The following is a 22,339-nucleotide window of genomic DNA, read 5'->3' on the forward strand; positions in this document are numbered from 1 at the left end:
TATGAATAACATGTTAAGTTACATCAACCTGTCTGATTCATAAAATGTTTATGTTCACGTCTCATACACTGTTCAGTGTTTTATATGCAGCAGCTCTGTCCCTTGAATGTAAGTTGAGTCCAAAAACCAATAAGATGATCACTATTAACTGCTTTAAACCTACTCTGGAACAATGGAAACAAAATTTTTTTAAGAGGTGAATTGAATACAGCTAGCTTGCAAATAAGATGGGTACTTATTTAGAAAGATAGGGCCCTGTAATAATTTACTTAATGTACATACATTTGAATTTATCATAGATCTGGAACCAGGGTAGGTACATTAAATATATGTTTAGGCCTAATCTTGAAGTAAACAATATATGAGCACAAGTTTTGCCAGAATATGAAATGGCTTGCTTCTTATTAGGGAATTGAAAATACTATACAGTATGTACATATAGTATAATATATTTAAGTCTACTAGTGAGATTGTGATTATGCTCCTTCTACCTTTTTGTCTGTGCGTCTTTTTATGCATGTACAGTATATACAGCCTAAGTGTTTATATTCGTGCAATATGTAAGACAGAAGAGCGTTAAATATTTTTTGTTCTTATATATACTGTATATATATACTGTATGTCCGCGTCAGATGCTAGGGAACTAGGGCAATCTGATGAAAAATGGGCTACTGGAACAAGACATACATGATGAGGGCAGAAAATATAGAATTGTTGGAAAAAATGTCGGAAGAAAAAAAGTCTAAAAGATGTAAAAAAAAAAATGTACATAGAAAAAAAGTCTGAAAAAAAAGTCTGAAAAATGTCTGACAAAAAAAGTCTGAGAGATGAAAAAAAAAAAGTCTGAAAAATATGTCTGAAAAAAGTCTGAAAGATGTAAAAAAAAAAAAAAATGTCGGAAGAAAAGATTTCTGACAAAACTGTCTGAAAAATGTCTTGGAAAAAAAAGTCTGAAAAATGTCAAAAAAAAAGTCCATAGAAAAAAAAGTCTGAAAAATGTCAAAAAAAATGTCGGAAGAAATAGAGTCTGAAAAAAGTCTGAAAAAAAAGTCCATAGAAAAAACTGTACATAGAAAAAAAGTCTGAAAAATATCTGACAAAAAAGTCTGAAAGATATCCAAAAAAATGTCGGAAGAAATAAAGTCAGAAAAAATTCTGGAAAAAATTGTCGAAAGAAAAATGTCTGACAAAAAAGTCTGAAAAAAATGTCCGAAAAAAAAGATCTAAAAAAATATCCGAAAAGAAATATGAAAAATGTCTGAAAACATGTCCGAAAAAAAAGATCTGAAAAATGTCCGAAAAAAAAGATCTGAAAAAAAAGATCTGAAAAAAAAGATCTGAAAAAAAGGTCTGACAAAATGTCTGAAAAAAGATCTGAAAAATATGTCTGAAAAAAAAGATCTAAAAAATGTCTGAAAAAAATATTATGAAAAAAAAGATCTGAAAAATGTCTAAAAAAAAGTCTGAAAACATGTCCGAAAAAAAAGTCTAAAAAAAAAAATCTGAAAAATGTCGGACGAAAAAAGTCTGAAAGATCTGAAAAGTGTCCTAGGTTTAGGGGTTAGGGTTAGGGTAAAAGATCTGAAAAACGTCTGAAAAAATGTCCGAAAAAAAAGTCTGAAAAAAAGGTCTAAAAAATGTCGGACAAAAAAAGTCTGAAAAACAAAATCTGAAAAATATACAGTATATATATACATATATGTATATATATACATATATATATATATATATATGTATATGCTCCATGACCATGTTAAAAGAACTTTTAGCTCTCAAAAATATTTAAAAAAAGAAATAATTAATATATTTCAGACAATTACACAGTGGAAGGCAGCATATTGCCATTCAGTTCAGGTGTACTGTGTGTCAATAATGGTATGGAGGTGAGGTGTGGGGTATTTCAATTGAATTGAATTGAATGAATGAATGAAAGACTTTATTTTTTAACATAAAAATAAATAAAAAACAGATACAAAATAATAACAAACAAAACAAGAGTAATAGTGTCCGAAAAGGAGTAGGTAGAAGTAAAAACTTATATTTCCATACCCCCTATCTCACTTCTCCTCTAATAACTCATATATCATAGAATGATAATATAATATAATATAATATATAAACTATCCCAGATTTATTTACATCCCAAATTAAATATATGAACAGTATCTATTCATCATACAGCATATATAGATACGTACATACATACATACATATATAGATACATACATACATATATATACCTTAATTAATACTGACTTAACAGATTATACACACGGGAATAGTCTCACTACATACGATTAAAGGCTCTTTTGTTCAGAAAAAGGCTATAATAGACCTTAAGTGATCCAGAAAGTCATGACAGTGTGACATTGAAGCAGCATGCACAACACCAGGACCCGGAAACTGAAATCTCTTTCAAAGTAAAGAGTAACCTTACTATGAAATACATTTAGTGGAGTAAAAAGTCTAATAAGTAGTAGTATAAAGTAGAAATAAATCAAGTAAAGTAGATAAAAGTATAGGCTTCAAAATTGTACTAAAATACTGGAGTAAATGCACTTCCTTTACTTTTCTCCTGTAAATTCCTTTGGGCAAGTCAGTAGTCTGCATACATTCTTGTTTTACCTCTTTTATAGAACAAAATGTTTTTTCTATTTGCTTTCAATAAAAAATGTAAATGGCTTTTGTTTGCATACCAATTTCTTTCCTTCAGAGGCAAGAGAAAACAAAGAAAGCAAGCCAATAGACTGTAATGTCAAACACATTATATCAACTTAACAAATGAAACACACAAAGGTCTCACATGTTGACGTCTAACAAAAAAATAAATAAAAACAGCTGTCTGCCTTTTGAGTCATTATTAAAGTCAAGTCATTAGTAAAGGTTTCATGAGTTTCTCACTTTCTGACAAGCCATCGTGGCCATAGTTTATTTTAGTATATGCCTTCAAGTAGGCAGTTATGAATATTTATAAATCATTTGATAAACTAATAGATGATGACGAGTTTGTCACTTTCTAATAAGCCATCAGTAACATTTAGGAAGTCATTGATAGAAAGATCTTGCAGTATCCAGAAGTGCAGGTGCTAAATGGACAGATTGTAGTCCATATGTGGTCCTGAAGAGGTCAAACAGGATGTGATGGTGTTTTAATAGCTTATAACGAATCTATAAAGCATTCATACATATTTATTTAACCCATCATAAAGATATTAGTTATTATTTTTTAAATAACTTAGAAAATGGTGCTGAAAAGTTCCTGTTAAAGTTAGTGTGATGGAGTAATGGCAGCTGATGTGGCATTTCATGATCTGATGATCTGATGTTCTTTTCACACATGCAGGCCACCCCAAATTAGACCTGAATGGATATGGATTCATCATTTTACAAAAAAATAATCATGTGTGAGTTGGTCTGCAATAGCCTATATGTTGTTCATATAGTGTGCCTATCTTGCCTATAATCACTTATGTTGTAGGAAAGTCAACCGTTACCTCTGACATTCTAAAGAAGCAGTTGGAGAGTTGGTGCACTTGTGCTTCTGCAGGATGTGCGCGCACAGCTGCGTCCCACGCTGATAAAAAATGACGAGATGCAAATCACTTCCTATGATAGCCTGTCAGCTCAAACTCCATCTCCTGTAATGATCCGTGCAAATTCAACCACACATGCACGCCAGCTGACACGAATCAGAAGACCAGAAACTCACCATCGGAAAGTATTAATTGAAAAACTGGATGCAGTAACCAAAATATTGCAGATGAGTTTCGGATATAACTCAGCGTGCGTCAACGGGAAACGAGAGAAAAGAGCGCAGAACTGACAGAACTGAAAGCTACATCCATGAAGGTAAAGCTGCTCTTTCTTCTCTCAACTTTGTTCTGCTGTTTAGATTGAAATAGTCTAGTAAAGGAGTTTGGAAAACGACTTAATTCAGCTAATAACTGGACACCTTTTCATCGCTGGTTGGTTATGGAGAAACTCTTATTTCCTGGATGACATTAGGCCGATACAATCATCACAAACTGTAATACATCTATATTTAAAAACAACAACAGGTGTATCCTCGTTAGAGTCATAATCAGTATAAGTGATTTATGATGTTTTCTATTCATCGAAATTGCATTTTTTTTTCTAACCAGATAGCAGTTTTGGGCTTATAAAAAAACAAACTTTCACAGCCATTCATTAAGAGGAAGTTTAAAACACAGAGCAATAATCTATAGCGGCTCATCTCTCATCTATTATTCTATTAGGCTATTTATTCATTATTGTCATCAGCGGCTCCACACACACGCTGTTGAAATCTTAAAAATTGCAGTAACACCGACAGATGAAAGAAAGTATTTATAAATATAAATATAAGTGCTCCCAGCAGCGGTGGTTGTGTGTTTGTATACACAAAATGCATGCAATTTTAATGCTTTTTCTCAAGTGGCTCGTCTATAATAGAATATAATTTGACCGATCTCTAAAATAAGTGCTTCTTTATCTTAGTAAAATTGAAGGCTATGTTCTTTTATTGAAGTACCCAAACCTGTCAAAGCTATTAATGCTCCTTTCCATCTCAATAAAGCAAAATGTAGCCTATAGTGTGGCAGACCTGGACAACCGAAAATATAGAGCTATTTACAATTCTTTTTAAATTCAGAACAATTTTAATTTTAATATTTTAATAAATTACTATGTATTAAGATAAATCCAAGCTTAAGGCATACACATGATCGGTATTGTGCTCAGTACATTTTATGTAAATGTGTAGATTTTTTCTTTGCATGCTCTTTCATTAGCAACCCCTAAATACACTGAAATACTGAAGGAAAATGACAGTTATTTGGGCAGCACGATAAACCGAGGGCGCATCTGTTATCCTTTAGAACATGTTTCGTCAGGCGAAATAAACCATCAAACTGGACATATAGTCTATATTCCGAAATTCTGAACGGGTGAACTCCTTTGTGAGTTTATTATAATGCCGGTGCACACAGGTGGTCCGACTTTACCGGCTTCCACTCATCTACAACGGTGCTTAAGGCGCATTTAAAAGCACATTTCATTCACGAAATTGATATTGACGTGACAGCCAGTTCAACTTTGAATCCCCAGCAAGGCCCAGAAGCACAATTTATTGATCATACAAGAAAATACACGAACACTTTATTTAACGTGGAATATATATAATCAGTATATGAGAAAACATTTGGATTCAAATCGAGTTGACCAAATGTGTGTCTGCGCATGCGCCAGTTTGATGGAACGCAGCGCACACACAAAGAATGTCTTTGCAACATTGTTTGATTCGTTCTATTTTTATTGGATTCTTTCCTTTGTTGCGTCATATTTGTTTTTCCTTTTATGGCTTTAATACGTAGTTAGTTTTCACTTGATAAGTTAACCTATAGGACCCACTCTTGATAAGTTAACCTATAGACCACACTCAGGATCCACAGAGAACCAGAGAAGCAAGTAAGACGAACCTTTGGAAAGCCTTTGGAAAGATGAATTCTCCACAAACAAACCAACCCAAACCCAAGATGGACAACACTCACCGTGTCGCTTGTAATGAGACTCTTCTGCTCGTAGCAGCGAAGTATTTTCAGAGAATCTCTCCAGTACAGTGGAGCATGATAGGTGCACAGACCTGGGACTCAGACACACAAGCTAATGTGGCTGACATGTGCACTGAAATCGTACAGAGACTCGCGACAAACATCCTCAAAAGCGTTGCGCCGATGTTTGAGGACAAGAAGGCATCTAAGGCTGACATAACTACAGCTGTGGACAAGTTCACTCGCCTAAAAGACTCCCTTATTGGTAGCTTTGCTGAGGCTTTTCATATCCCACAAGACAAATGTGATAGTGCTATAAGGCTGGCAGAAGTGGTCGAGAGGGAAGTTGCAAAGAAGGTACACTCCGTTGTATCTGTGGCCATCAACAGATCTGTTTGGCCATCAGAGCCTGCCGTTTTTGTCGGTGGCTGCATTTCCAACACGTCTCTTCAAGACATGGTGTCTCATGCTGCCAAATGTCTGGATGTGTGCTACGAACTGTGTGGGCTGCCAAAGAGCACTAAGTTTGTCTCACAAATAATATCGGAAACTACCGAACTGATCCTCACAGAACCAACTAAATGTGAATCATCTCAGAGCGTAATCTCTGTGAGAGACATCCTGGTCAAATGGTCCAATGACACACCAGAATCCAGAGAAAATGCAGATTCTGCAGCATCTGAAATTGTCAGGTCTATAATGCAAAGTGGCAAGAGACCTCATTTTGCCACGAAGTCAATATGTAACATCCTGAGAAACTTTTTCACCTCACAGTCCGCACCTTCAAAAGACAAAGCCAGCGACAACCAAAAAGTTCGTAAAAAGGGCTTTATGAACTTCGCCCAAAGACAATTTGAAAAATTGAAAGCACAGCTGAAGTGCGCATTGACGGCTGACTTCCTTGTGAGTCTGACATCAGACTCATTGTCCTCTCAGGGTAGCCTAGAGGACTCTGATTTTGAAGTCCTTCTTCCAGGAAGTATTCCAGAGTCTCCCACACCCAGATTTGAACCTAGACGTTTGACCAGGAAGCCGACATTAATCAGTGTGACAAAGCAGTCGTCTTCTGGATTTGATTTTGATTCCATCAAAACTGATGTCGACAGCTTGTTTGATCAATTACACCTGCAAGAGAACCCTGCAACAAACGGCCGCAAAACACCGGATGTCTTCATGTCCACTAATGAGATGAGGAAGTTCTCAAAGGAACTGATTGATACATTTTACGACCATCTGATGGCTGGCCCGACATATCAGATTCCCATGGTTCAAACAGGAACAATTCTCTCTAACTCTGTCATCTCTGAGTACAGGAGGGAGGCGGATGCCACTGAGCCCCACCTCTCTCCTGAAGTTCGATATGTCATGATAGAGGACGCAGTGAGAAAGTTCTTGCAGCAGGTAGTATACTGGTTGCAGAAGGAGCCATCAAAAACAATTGACAGCGACAAAGTATCTGGTGCACTAACTGACCTCCAAAAGTTATTCATACCACCGCCAACCCCACCCCAAGACATCCAAAATTTAACCACAACACAGCTGACCCCACTCCCAGATGTCCAAAAGCTAACCATGACACAGTCGTCCCCACTCCGAGACACCCGAAAGCTAACCTCGACACAGCTGACCCCGACCCCGACCCCAGACAAAAAGGACATTATCAAGCAAGAGTCCCCTGAAGTCACTGACAGTCGGACTGCAACACCTTCTCAGTCACGTTCAACAGCAGCGATGAACAACATCCTCACCACTGCTCTGCTCTTGAGGATCTTGAAAAAAGTCCCTCAGGAAAACGGAAGGGTCAAGGGGCAGGGAAATTTCAAAGACGTCATCAAACGTCTGTTGGAGGAGGCGCAAGATGAAATCAACATCCCTGAAGGTGCTGTCAGAAAAACCACAAACAAACTGGCAAAGCTCATCAAGGCCGTGAGCAAAGATCTTGAAAAGGAGTTTGGTTCTCCAGAGAAGCTACTGGAGGCTGCAGCAGCATCAGGCGGTACATTGTTTGAGGATACTCTTGTGATGAGTCTGAAATTCCATCTCACTAATCAACCTCCAAAGAGGTTCACTGTTGCCAAGTTTTTTTCAGGGGTGGAAAAATGTTTGAAAAAATGTTTTAGTTGGCCCTTCAAGTGCTGCCTGGCCGTATGTTATGATGACTAAATGTGATATTTTATGGGGTTAATCCGGGTGATCCGGTTTCTTCCCACATTTCTAATCATAACATAAAAGCAAGGGCACAGTATTCAGTGTTGAATACTGTGCCCTCGCAGCGATGTTCAGGGTTGGACTCCGGGTGCTCCGGTTTCTTCCCACATTTCCAATCATAACATAAAACAACAAAAAATATTAAATAAATAAATAAATAAAACTTAAAAAAAAAAAATGTTGGTTGTGTTTTCCTCTGCTGTCAGATGCTGACAAAAATATAGCTCATCATTATGGATTTCCCATGTTTTTATGAGCCTGTTCAAACTGCTATAGGCTACTAAAAATAAAATAAAATGTGTAAGAAAGTGAAAATATTAAACAATGATAGGCTAATTAGGCCTAAATAAATGTATAAGTATCTGCTTGGAAAAATTCTGACCCTTGGATAAATGTAGATGCCGACCCCTGGTATAAATACTAAACTCAACAAACAATGTTGTTGAATGTATGCATTAAGTGCATGTCTCATTTTCAGCTTGTTATGGCCGTAGCCGGCACCCACTCAATAACTCTATTAGTGTTGTTTTATGTATGCCAAGTGTAGTGTGAGCCTGCCAGTATTGCTGGAGTGTGATGGGAAGAGACTCTCAACTCAGGAGAGATGCTGGACAGTGCTGGCGAGTTAACCAGATGTATGGTGGACTGAGATAGCTGAAACTCCGCTTGGAAACCCGTCTGAGGATGACCCAATGATATCAATTCCGATAGTTGTATTATCACTCTTTTACATCCACTACTATTGATTTTTGTTATTAATCCTACTTGTATTAGTTATTACAGCTGCTGTGCTATTATTGTGATTGCTTCTCTCTCTCTCTCTCTCTCTCTCTTTCTCTCTCTCTCTCTCTCTCTCTCTCTCTCTCCCCCCCCCCTCAGCCCCCCCCCCCCAGACGGCCGCCCACCCAGAGCCCGGTTCTGCTCCGGGTTTCTTCTACTATTGTGTATGGTCTAAGACCTGCTCTATATATAAAGTGTCTCAAGATAACTTCTGTTATGATTTGACGCTATATAAAAATAAACTGAATTGAACTGAATTGAATTCTGTATCACGTGGTGTGTCTTACCAGTGTCCTGCACTTAGAAAATGCATCCCTTTACATAGTGTTGAATTCTTCTTTGTCTCTGTTTGGACTTCAAGTATCAGGTATTCCAGCAAGCTAGCGAACTCTGGCGAATGGAGCGCAGATATTCTACCAGCGGTGTCACTCTTTATTACATAGAGTGATATTGATTTACATCAGCATTCGGGTTTTCATGCACCTATACACTATACAAATCTTTTATGTTTTTGTCCTGAAGAAATAATACAAACTTGATTAATTGCTTAGTAATGTGTTTCGATGGAAAAATAATCATTTAACCATTTAATCATTTGGGGTGACTGTGGCTCAGAGGGCAGAGCAGGTCGTCCACCAATCGGAAGGTCGGTGGTTCGATCTCCGGCTGCTCCGGTCACATGTCGATGTGTCCTTGAGCAAGACACTTGACCCCAAATTGCTCCCGAAGGCATAGCCATCGGTGTATGAATGAGTATTTAGATTAGAACCTGAAGGGCAAAGTTGGCACCTTGCATGGCAGCCTCTGCCATCAGTGTGTGAATGTATGAATGCTGACTTGTAATGTAAATCACTTTGAGTGGAAGTGCTATATAAATGCAAGTCCATCTACCATTTAAAAGCAGTAATGAGGTAATTCCTCTCCCATAATGGTGTCTGCTAATCCATGTGAAATAAGGCAGTTATCACTGTAAACTTTGCTGTTAATTTACAGCAGGATTTCAACAGTATTAACCTGTTATTGCTAAAAGCAGTGCTTTACTGTTAATACAAAAGAAAACCTGTTAAATTACGCTCATAGGCCGTTTTTTAACTGAACTATAATGCATTCTTAAAAAACAGCACTTTACTGCTGATCAACTGTCTAAAGTATCATCAGTAACAGTTTCATGCAGTATTTTTTTTAATTCTGGGACCTGATCTGCACATGTGAGGCTTGTACATTGTACATGATTGGAAAATCAGTGAAATAGCTTTATTGTTCTTCACTCACATGTTGTTCTGGTTTGCATTCTGTGCTTGTAGCCAGCTATAGACAGACATTTTGGGAAAAGTGTCAACAAGTCTATTAAAGCCTTTTTCCTAACAAGTGCCTTTAAATGTATTTAGTGTGACTATTCCTATGTCTGTAACCTGCTAAGTCTATTCATCTAGGCAAAAATAATGTTTATTAAAATGTATGTAAAAAATACAACCTAAATAGTGCATTAAAACAAATCAGTAAGATAATGTAAAAGAAAGGTGAAAACCAGCTTTATAATGTATCTTTAAACAGTAAATTAACTGTAAAATACTGTGAAATGAATAAAAAAAAAAAACAGTTCAAACTGTATTTTTCATTAATAGTATAAAACTGTAAATTTCAGCGACAGTATAATAATGTTCATTTTATAGTTACATAAAGGCAACCCTGCTGCCAGTTCTTTACTGTTATTTTACTGGGAAATTCTTAACAGTGTAGTGTCAGACCATAGTCTACTGTTTCAAAGGCTTGTCCAACGTGCCAAATAAGACGTTTTATTAGGAAGCATCTTGTTGATAAGTTCAACTTCACTGATAAAGAATACTGGCACAAAACAGTGAATATCATGGATATAAAATGTTTTCAGTCTCAGCCTTTTAAACCAAAAGGAAAAACTTAAATATATTGTCCTGTTGTTGTGCCTCTGCAGCTTGTTCCCTGGCTGTCTGTGAACTGAGGCGGCGAGCCTGGATCAACAGCAGCCGACAGTGGCCCACTCTGGAGGAGCTGGACCCTGAGGGGCCACTGGGCAACCTCCCCTCTGCCTCTATAGTAGACGACGATGTCTTTTCTGACGGTAGGTCCAAACTTAGTGAGTGTGAGGGGTCTGTCCAGTATCTAGTTTGTATAACAAACATAAGTTGGTGCAAAGTCTCATCACGTCAGTGATGTTTGTAGTTTGTTTGCATTACTGAATGTGTGTCATGATAGAAGGATTCAGCAGCTAGCTAGCAGCTAGCTAGAATTTCACACACAAAGACAAGGCTAATTTTAATTTCTACATGCATATAAAGTTAATGTGTGGACACATGTTTTTTTGCCAGTTAATTCATGAAGCGTAATGCTATCTTGAAAGCTTAAACCGTTTCACCTCTACACCTCTATGGATGTCACTTCAACAGTTGAACTAACATTAAGACTGAAGCGCACAATGGTTTTTGGTGGCTATTCAGCAGTGTAGATTCAAGATTAAGGCAAGGTTATTTCAAGATAATAGTTGGATCAGCAAGGGACTGTTTGTAACTTCTTAGACGTATAAATCATTGCCGGTCTGTGTCCCATGCGCGCTCGCGTGTGGCTACACTGTTCAGACTCAGACTCCAACACAAACTACACGGAAGCACCAAAACCGCAAAGTTATATCTAGTGAAGCCCGTCTGTTAAAAAGTGTTGTCCGCGGTCAGAGGCCGCGGTCGGAGACCGTAGCTTTGGTCGCCAGGGCTGGAGTCTCTGCTGTACTCTGCTCCTCTGCCTGCCTGCTTGCCTTCACTCACACACCGCGCTCGTTCTCGCTATTTCCTTCCACTCACGTGCATGTGCGCACACTACACACTGTAGAAGAATCCCTTTAAGTGCTGAAAAATATTTGTTTTGCTGTAATATACTGCTTCTTCAAATTTGGGTAAGTGTGTGTTAATTACATTGGCATGAGTCTTCTTGATGACATGTTGATAGCACAGTAAAGGCCATAGTAAAGTAAAGGCCATAATACACCAAAGTTCAACTTTACTGATAAAGAATACTGGCACAAAACAGTGAATATCATGGATATAAAATGTTTTCAGTCTCAGCCTTTTAAACCAAAAGGAAAAACTCAAATATATTGTCCTGTTGTTTTTCCTCTGTAGCTTGTTCCCTGACTGTCTGTGAACTGAGGCGATGGAGAGCCCGTCGTCCACAGTGAGGTGGCGAGCCTGGATCAACAGCAGCCGACAGTGGCCCACTCTGGAGGAGCTGGACCCTGAGGGGCCACTGTGCAATGTCATATTATGTCCTGGGCAGTCTAGTAGTTTCCCTGTTTCCTCTGTTTCCCTGTCCTTTTGTCTCCTGTGTGTTTTACCCTGTTAGTCTGGTCTGTCTGTTGAGAAGGAGGTGTGGCCATCTCCTCCTCCCTCTCCTGGGCGGTGGTTGCTGGAGCAGCTGACAACAATCAACTAATCAAGACACACTCTGCAGTATATCAACCCTGGTCTTCCTGCCACTCATCGCCAGATCGTTTTCGTCGCCACAGTGGAAGTACGCTTTCAGGCTCACTTACATTGCTAGTGAGATTCCTTTTTGACTTTGTCCTTGCACGCTTTTGATCCTGTTGTGCTCATACCTGTTTTTGTATTTTTGCCTAGTGTGGTATACCTACCTGCCAGCTGCCTCCGCTTCCTGCTGCTCCTACCTGCTCACTCTCCAACCTCATTGCTTCCTCTTGGATCACAGTGGATCGGGATTACCATCTGGAGGAACACTGGAACCACATTCCCCATGCTCCTCGCTCCCCTTTAAGACTTCCAGTCTTGACTCCATCCACAACAGACTTGGAGAGACTTGTCCAGTCCACCATTTTTGGATTTATTATTAATAATACATTCTTTATTGTTACACCTATAAGACCTGTCTTGTGTGTGCTGTTTTTGGGGCCACGTTTTGTTTAACCAGAACATAACATGCAACCTCCCCTCTGCCTCTATAGTAGACGACGATGTCTTTTCTGACGGTGGGTCCAAACTTAGTGAGTGTGAGGGGTCTGTCCAGTATCTACAGTTTGTATAACGAACATAAGTTGGTGCAAAGTCTCATCACGTCAGTGATGTTTGTAGTTTGTTTGCATTACTGAATGTGTGTCATGATGGAAGGATTCAGCAGCTAGCTAGCAGCTAGCTAGAATTTCACACACAAAGACAAGGCTAATTTTAATTTCTACATGCATATAAAGTTAATGTGTGGACACATGTTTTTTTGCCAGTTAATTCATGAAGCGTAATGCTATCTTGAAAGCTTAAACCTTTTCACCTCTACACCTCTATGGATGTCACTTCAACAGTTGAACTAACATTAAGACTTAAGCGCACAATGGTTTTGGGTGTCTATTCAGCAGTGTAGATTCAAGATTAAGGCAAGGTTATTTTCAAGATAATAGTTGGATCAGCAAGGGACTGTTTGTGACTTCTTAGACGTATAAATCATTGCGGGTCTGTGTCCCATGTGCGCTCGCGTGTGGCTACACTGTTCAGACTCCAACACAAACTACACGGAAGCACCAAAACCGCAAAGTTATATCTAGTGAAGCCCGTCTGTTAAAAAGTGTTGGCCGCGGTCGGAGACCGTAGCTTTGGTCGCCAGGGCTGGAGTCTCTGCTGTACTCTGCTCCTCTGCCTGCCTGCTTGCCTTCACTCACACCGCGCTCGTTCTCGCTATTTCCTTCCACTCACGTGCATGCGCGCACACTACACACTGTAGAAGAGTCCCTTTAAGTGCTGAAAAATATTTGTTTTGCTGTAATATACTGCTTCTTCAAATTTGTGTAAGTGTGTGTTAATTACATTGGCATGAGTCTTCTTGATGACATGTTGATAGCACAGTAAAGGCAAGGCCATAATACACCCACAGCAGAAGCTGTCGGAAGAAAAAAAGTCTGAAAGATGTAAAAAAAAAAAAATGTCCATAGAAAAATATCTGAGAGAGGGGATGTATGCAGAGAATGTGGGACCTACAGACTAACAAAGAAACAGTTGTAAGCTCAGTGTTCCAAATATCCGTAACCGGAAAATACTATCACAACTAGAAATCGATGAAATACTACATCAATGCCACTGTGCAACCTCCCCTCTGCCTCTATAGTAGACGACGATGTCTTTTTTGAAGGTAGGTCCAAACTTAGTGTGTGTGAGGGGTCTGTCCAGTATCTACAGTTTGTATAACAAACATAAGTTGGTGCAAAGTCTCATCACGTCAGTGATGTTTGTAGTTTGTTTGCATTACTGAATGTGTGGAGAAACTCTTATTCCTGGATGACATTAGGCCGATACAATCATCACAAACTGTAATACATCTATATTTAAAAAAAAAAAAACAGGTGTATTCTCGTTAGAGTCATAATCAGTATAAGTGATTTATGATGTTTTCTATTCATCGAAATTGCATTTTTTCTCTAACCAGATAGCAGTTTTGGGCTTATAAAAAAACAAACTTTCACAGCCATTCATTAAGAGGAAGTTTAAAACACAGAGCAATAATCTATAGCGGTTCAGAAAGTAGCCTCATCTATTATTCTATTAGGCTATTTATTCATTATTGTCATCAGCGGCTCCACACACACGCTGTTGAAATCTTAAAAATTGCAGTAACACCGACAGATGAAAAAGTATTTATAAATATAAGTGTTCCCAGCAGCGGTGGTTGTGTGTTTGTATACACAAAATGCATGCAATTTTAATGCTTTTTCTCAAGTGGCTCGTCTATAATAGAATATAATTTGACTGATCTCTAAAATAAGTGCTTCTTTATCTTAGTAAAATTGAAGGCCATGTTCTTTTATTGAATTACCCAAACCTGTCAAAGCTATTAATGCTCCTTTCCATCTCAATAAAGCAAAATGTAGCCTATAGTGTGGCCGACCTGGACAACCGAAAATATAGAGCTATTTACAATTCTTTTTAAATTCAGAACAATTTAAATTTGAATATTTTAATAAATTACTATGTATTAAGATAAATCCAAGCTTAAGGCATACACATGATCGGTATTGTGCTCAGTACATTTTATGTAAATGTGTAGATTTTTTCTTTGCATGCTCTTTCATTAGCAACCCCTAAATACACTGAAATACTGAAGGAAAATGACAGTTATTTGGGCAGCACGATAAACCGAGGGCGCATCTGTTAACCTTTAGAACATGTTTCGTCAGGCGAAATAAAGCATCAAACTGGACATATAGTCTATATTCCGAAATTCTGAACGGGTGAGCTCCTTTGTGAGTTTATTATAATGCCGGTGCACACAGGTGGTCCGACTTTACCGGCTTCCACTCATCTACAACGGTGCTTAAGGCGCATTTAAAAGCACATTTCATTCACGAAATTGATATTGACGTGACAGCCAGTTCAACTTTGAATCCCCAGCAAGGCCCAGAAGCACAATTTATTGATCATACAAGAAAATACATGAACACTTTATTTAACGTGGAATATATATAATCAGTATATGAGAAAACATTTGGATTCAAATTGAGTGTTGACCAAATGTGTGTCTGCGCATGCGCCAGTTTGATGGAACGCAGCGCACACACAAAGAACGTCTTTGCAACATTGTTTGATTCGTTCTATTTCTATTCTTTCCTTTGTTGAGTCATATTTGTTTTTCCTTTTATGGCTTTAATACGTAGTTAGTTTTCACTTGATAAGTTAACCTATAGGACCCACTCTTGATAAGTTAACCTATAGACCACACTCAGGATCCACAGAGAACCAGAGAAGCAAGTAAGACGAACCTTTGGAAAGCCTTTGGAAAGATGAATTCTCCACAAACAAACCAACCCAAACCCAAGATGGACAACACTCACCGTGTCGCTTGTAATGAGACTCTTCTGCTCGTAGCAGCGAAGTATTTTCAGAGAATCTCTCCAGTACAGTGGAGCATGATAGGTGCACAGACCTGGGACTCGTACAGAGACAGCTCTGTTTGGCCATCAGAGCCTGCCGTTTTTGTCGGTGGCTGTGTCACAAAAGTGTGAGGTTCTTATTTTGGATACCAGCAATTAAAAGGTGTTTCCACTGTTAAGAAAGAGCCGATAAGATATAATCAGTTTAAAAGCTTTATTTAAACTGCTAAAATTGTCACCATTAAAACAGATAAATAAAACCAGTTAAAACAGTGTCAATTGAAACCTTAAAATGGGGGTGCAAAGTCCAAGTACACAGCAGGCAATAAATAGTTCAAGAAAGAGGAGTATTTAAGGCTTAAGATGTCAAGGGGGGCAGTGGGGTCCCGAGGCCGTCGGCTCCTCGGCTCCGGCCCTGCAGCGGTTCGTCCGGTCTCTCGTCCTGGCCGCCCTGTCGGCCGTGTTCCTGGAGCAGACAGTACCGGTGAAGCCGCCTCTGTCTGTCTCGTCCTGCAGCGGTTCGTCTGTTACCGCGTCCTGGCTGTCCTTTCACTCAGTCGGCCGTGTTCCTGCGGTCAAACGTACCGGTGAAGCTGCCGCGGTCCCCAAACTCGCTTTTGGGGCTCCGCTTCCTCGTTCCTGCTGGTCCCTCGACCTTTGTTCTTTCCTGTGTTCCTTCCTTTGTTCCTCCCTCCTGCACACCTGTCCACAATCAATTTAAAAAGGGGCACAGTGTCTCTGTGCCAATCCGGGGCTGGCAGGGGTGTGTCAGTCAACTAGTCACAGGTGTCTCTCATCTGTTAATCACCTTGATCTAAAGTCCAATCCAGTTAAAAACACAGTAAAACCAGATATGAAATATAAAACACATGCAATAATAAAACCGGCAAACATGCAACACCACATCAATAAAAACAATATAAGAAATACATGATAAAACCCATAATAATAAATAAACATGCGATATTGGATCAAGTGATTAAAACAACTGTATCTCCTTGTGACAGCTGCATTTCCAACACGTCTCTTCAAGACATGGTGTCTCATGCTGCCAAATGTCTGGATGCATGCTCCGAACTGTGTGGGCTGCCAAAGACCACTAAGTTTGTCCCACAAATAACCTCTGAAACTACCGAACCGATCCTCACAGAACCAAAGAAATGTGAATCATCTCAGAGCGTAACCTCCGTGAGAGACATCCTGGTCAAATGGTCCAATGACACACCAGAATCCAGAGAAAATGCAGATTCTGCAGCATCTGAAATTGTCAGGTCTATAATGCAAAGTGGCAAGAGACCTCATTTTGCCACGAGGTCAATATGTAACATCCTGAGAAACTTTTTCACCTCACAGTCCGCACCTTCAAAAGACAAAGCCAGCGACAACCAAAAAGTTCGTAAAAAGGGCTTTATGAACTTTGCCCAAAGACAATTTGAAAAATTGAAAGCACAGCCAAAGAGCGCATTGACGGCTGACTTCCTTGTGAGTCTGACATCGGACTCATTGTCCTCTCAGGGTAGCCTAGAGGACTCTGATTTTGAAGTCCTTCTTCCAGGAAGTGTTCCAGAGTCTCCCACACCCAGATTTGAACCTAGACGTTTGACCAGTAAGCCGACATTGATCAGTGTGACAAAGCAGTCGTCTTCTGGATTTGATTTTGATTCCATCAAAACTGATGTCGACAGCTTGTTTGATCAATTACACCTGCAAGAGAACCCTGCAACAAACGGCCGCAAAACACCGGATGTCCTCATGTCCACTTATGAGATGAGGAAGTTCTCAAAGGAACTGATTGATAAATTTTACGACCATCTGACGGCTGGCCCGACATATCAGATTCCCATGGTCCAAACAGGAACAAGTCTCTCTAACTCTGTCATCTCTGAGTACAGGAGGGAGGCGGATGCCACTGAGCCCCACCTCTCTCCTGAAGTTCGATATGTCATGATAGAGGACGCAGTGAGAAAGTTCTTGCAGCAGGTAGTATACTGGTTGCAGAAGGAGCCATCAAAAACAATTGACAGCGACAAAGTATCTGGTGCACTAACTGACCTCCAAAAGTTATTCACACCACCGCCGACCCCACCCCGAGACATCCGAAATCTAACCACAACACAGTCGACCCCACTCCGAGACACCCGAAAGCTAACCTCGACACAGCTGACCACACCCCCAGAAAAAAAAGACATTATCAAGCAGGAGTCCCCTGAAGTCATTGACAGTCGGTATTCTGTCCTCACAATTACGTGTCAGAGCAAAGCTAGACAGATAGTGAACAAAAACTCCAATAAAACCGTGTCTTGAAAAAGGTGTGGCTTTACTGATGGTCGTTTCTGTAAAACTGAAATAAATACATACAAAGCATGCATTAATATTCTGCATACACAGCAGATACAAGCATATGAAATGAAATTACAATGTAAATAGTTCTGCTTATGAAATGCTTGTTAACTTAATGTAATAAACATGAATTAAACTTCTTTTTAAATGACCATGAATTTTAACCCTCTCTCTTTTCAGGTAATAACATGGCAGGTTAGTGTTTTAACTTAACATACATATCCACCAGGGTAACTTAGGTTAGTTTACAAGTTGTACAGTTATTAGCTTAGACCTCCATTGAAATCTCCTTTGGTTAGCTAGCAATCTGAAAAGTGAGCATACCCACATGTGTAGACCAAAGTACATTCATAGCAATCAATCAAATAACATTTTCCTTCCACAGGACTATTTCTTTATCAAAACAGTCAATCTAACACTGATTCACATCTTTACTTACGGACATATATACTCCAAGGCTCAAATGAAGGGAGATAACTGCTTTTGCATGCATACTGTGGACTGCTCTTTGTTCAACTGAAAACCACATGGAGAATCGAAAGTGAACCTTAGAAAAAACACTCACTACCTTAAACGTCCACAGGAGGCAGTAATGCACTTAACAGAATAGTCGGACTACAACACCTTGTCAGTCACGTTCAAAAGCAGCGATGAACAACATCCTCATCACTGCTCTGCTCTTGAGGATCTTGAAAAAAGTCCCTCATGAAAACGGAAGGGTCAAGGGGCAGGGAAATTTCAAAGACGTCATCAAACGTCTGTTGGAAGAGAGGCGCAAGATGAAATCAACATCCCTGAAGGTGCTGTCAGAAAAACCACAAACAAACTGGCAAAGCTCATCAAGGCCGTGAGCAAAGACCTTGAAAAGGAGTTTAGTTCTCCAGACAAGCTACTGGAGGCTGCAGCAGCATCAGGCGGTACATTGTTTGAGGATACTCTTGTGATGAGTCTGAAATTCCATCTCGCTAATCAACCTCCAAAGAGGTTCACAGTTGCCAAGTTTTTTTCATGTGTGGAAAAATGTTTTAGTTGGCCCTTCAAGTGCTGCCTGGCTCAATGTTATGATGACTAAATGTGATATTTAATGGGGTTAATCCGGGTGATCCGGTTTCTTCCCGCATTTCCAATCATAATATAAAAGCAAGGGCACAGTATTCAGTGTTGAATACTGTGCCCTCGCAGCGATGGTCAGGGTTGGACTCCGGGTGATCCGGTTTCTTCCCACATTTCCAATCATAACATAAAACAACAAAAAATATTAAATAAATAAAACTTAAAAAAAAAAAATTGTGGTTGTGTTTTCCTCTGCTGTCAGATGCTGACAAAAGTATAGTGCATCATTATGGATTTCCCATGTTTTTATGAGCCTGTTCAAACTGCTATAAGCTACTAAAAATAAAATAAAATGTGTAAGAAAGTGAAAATATTAAACAATGATAGGCTAATTAGGCCTAAATAAATGTATAAGTATCTGCTTGGAAAAATTCTGACCCTTGGATAAATGTAGATGCCGACCCCTGGTATAAATACTAAACTCAACAAACAATGTTGTTGAATGTGTGCATTAAGTGCATGTCTCATTTTCAGCTTGTTATGGCCGTAGCCGGCACCCACTCAATAACTCTAATAGTGTAATTTTATGTATGCCAAGTGTAGTGTGAGCCTGCCAGTATTGCTGGAGTGTGATGGAAAGAGACTCTCAACTCAGGAGAGATGAACAGTGCTGGCGAGTTAGCCAGATGTATGGTGGACTGAGATAGCTGGAAGCTCCGCTTGGAAACCCGTCTGAGGACGACCCAATGATATCAATTCCGATAGTTGTATTATCACTCTTTTACATCCACTACTATTGATTTTTGTTATTAATCCTACTTGTATTAGTTATTACAGCTGCTGTGCTATTATTGTGATTGCTTCTCTCTCTCTCTCTCTCTCTCTCTCTCTCTCTCTCTCTCTCTCTCTCTCTCTCTCTCTCTCTCTCTCTCTCTCTCTCTCTCTCTCCCCCACCCCCCTCAGCCCCCCCCCCCCAGCCGGTCTCGGCAGACGGCCGCCCACCCAGAGCCCGGTTCTGCTCCGGGTTTCTTCCCACCAAACAGGGAGTTTTTCCTGGCCACAGCGTGCTTGGTGGATCTTTCTGGGTCTTGCTGGGTCTCTAAACTATTGTGTACGGTCTAAGACCTGCTCTATATATAAAGCGTCTTAAGATAACTTCTGTTATGATTTGACGCTATATCAAAATAAACTGAATTGAACTGAATTGAATTCTGTATCACGTGGTGTGTCTTACCAGTGTCCTGCACTTAGAAAATGCATCCCTTTACATAGTGTTGAATTCTTCTTTGTCTCTGTTTGGACTTCAAGTATCAGGTATTCCAGCAAGCTAGCGAACTCTGGCGAATGGAGCGCAGATATTCTACCAGCGGTGTCACTCTTTATTACATAGAGTGATATTGATTTACATCAGCATTCGGGTTTTCATGCACCTATACACTATACAGATCTTTTATGTTTTTGTCCTGAAGAAATAATACAAACTTGATTAATTGCTTAGTAATGTGTTTCGATGGAAAAATAATCATTTAACCATTTAATCATTTGGGGTGACTGTGGCTCAGAGGGCAGAGCAGGTCGTCCACCAATCGGAAGGTCGGTGGTTCGATCTCCGGCTGCTCCGGTCACATGTCGATGTGTCCTTGAGCAAGACACTTGACCCCAAACTGCTCCCGAAGGCATAGCCATCGGTGTATGAATGAGTATTTAGATTAGAACCTGAAGGGCAAAGTTGGCACCTTGCATGGCAGCCTCTGCCATCAGTGTGTGAATGGGTGAATGCTGACATGTAATGTAAATCACTTTGAGTGGAAGTGCTATATAAATGCAAGTCCATTTACCATTTAAAAGCAGTAATGAGGTAATTCCTCTCCCATAATGGTGTCTGCTAATCCATGTGAAATAAGGCAGTTATCACTGTAAACAATTGCTGTTAATTTACAGCAGGATTTCAACAGTATTAACCTGTTATTGCTAAAAGCAGTGCTTTACTGTTAATACAAAAGAAAACCTGTTAAATTACGCTCATAGGCCGTTTTTTTAACTGAACTATAATGCATTCTTAAAAAACAGCACTTTACTGCTGATCAACTGTCTAAAGTATCATCAGTAACAGTTTCATGCAGTATTTTTTTTAATTCTGGGACCTGATCTGCACATGTGAGGCTTGTACATTGTACATGATTGGAAAATCAGTGAATTAGCTTTATTGTTCTTCACTCACATGTTGTTCTGGTTTGCATTCTGTGCTTGTAGCCAGCTATAGACAGACATTTTGGGAAAAGTGTCAACAAGTCTATTAAAGCCTTTTTCCTAACAAGTGCCTTTAAATGTATTTAGTGTGACTATTCCTATGTCTGTAACCTACTAAGTCTATTCATCTAGGCAAAAATAATGTTTATTAAAATGTATGTAAAAAATACAACCTAAATAGTGCATTAAAACAAATCAGTAAGATAATGTAAAAGAAAGGTGAAAAACAGCTTTATAATGTATCTTTAAACAGTAAATTAACTGTAAAATACTGTGAAATGAATAAAAAAAAAAACAGTTCAAACAGTATTTTTCATTAATAGTATAAAACTGTAAATTTCAGCGACAGTATAATAATGTTCATTTTATAGTTACATAAAGGCAACCCTGCTGCCAGTTCTTTACTGTTATTTTACTGGGAAATTCTTAACAGTGTAGTGTCAGACCATAGTCTACTGTTTCAAAGGCTTGTTCAACGTGCCAAATAAGACGTTTTATTAGGAAGCATCTTGTTGATAAGTTCAACTTCACTGATAAAGAATACTGGCACAAAACAGTGAATATCATGGATATAAAATGTTTTCAGTCTCAGCCTTTTAAACCAAAAGGAAAAAACTAGTTATATTGTCCTGTTGTTGTGCCCCTCTGCAGCTTGTTCCCTGGCTGTCTGTGAACTGAGGCGATGGAGAGCCCGTCGTCCACAGTGAGGCGGCGAGCCTGGATCAACAGCAGCCGACAGTGGCCCACTCTGGAGGAGCTGGACCCTGAGGGGCCACTGTGCAACCTCCCCTCTGCCTCTATAGTAGACGACGATGTCTTTTCTGACGGTGGGTCCAAACTTAGTGAGTGTGAGGGGTCTGTCCAGTATCTACAGTTTGTATAACAAACATAAGTTGGTGCAAAGTCTCATCACGTCAGTGATGTTTGTAGTTTGTTTGCATTACTGAATGTGTGTCATGATAGAAGGATTCAGCAGCTAGCTAGCAGCTAGCTACAATTTCACACACAAAGACAAGGCTAATTTTAATTTCTACATGCATATAAAGTTAATGTGTGGACACATGTTTTTTGCCAGTTAATTCATGAAGCGTAATGCTGTCTTGAAAGCTTAAACCTTTTCACCTCTACACCTCTATGGATGTCACTTCAACAGTTGAAGTAACATTAAGACATAAGCGCACAATGGTTTTTGGTGGCTATTCAGCAGTGTAGATTCAAGATTAAGGCAAGGTTATTTTCAAGATAATAGTTGGATCAGCAAGGGACT

At 39.4% G+C, this 22,339-nt stretch overlaps 1 long non-coding RNA gene across 1 annotated transcript; it reads right to left on the minus strand.

Moving 5' to 3' along the window:
• Positions 1-18,836: 18,836 nt before the first annotated feature.
• LOC141777501 (uncharacterized) lies at positions 18,837-19,959 on the minus strand. The gene is made up of 2 exons (XR_012595909.1): positions 19,777-19,959; positions 18,837-19,687 (listed from the first exon to the last, which is right to left on the minus strand). It is a non-coding gene; the product is annotated as an uncharacterized LOC141777501 (long non-coding RNA).
• Positions 19,960-22,339: the final 2,380 nt, after the last annotated feature.

Source organism: Sebastes fasciatus, chromosome 1, assembly GCF_043250625.1.
Source record: "Sebastes fasciatus isolate fSebFas1 chromosome 1, fSebFas1.pri, whole genome shotgun sequence".
NCBI classification, from domain to species: Eukaryota; Metazoa; Chordata; class Actinopteri; order Perciformes; family Sebastidae; genus Sebastes; species Sebastes fasciatus.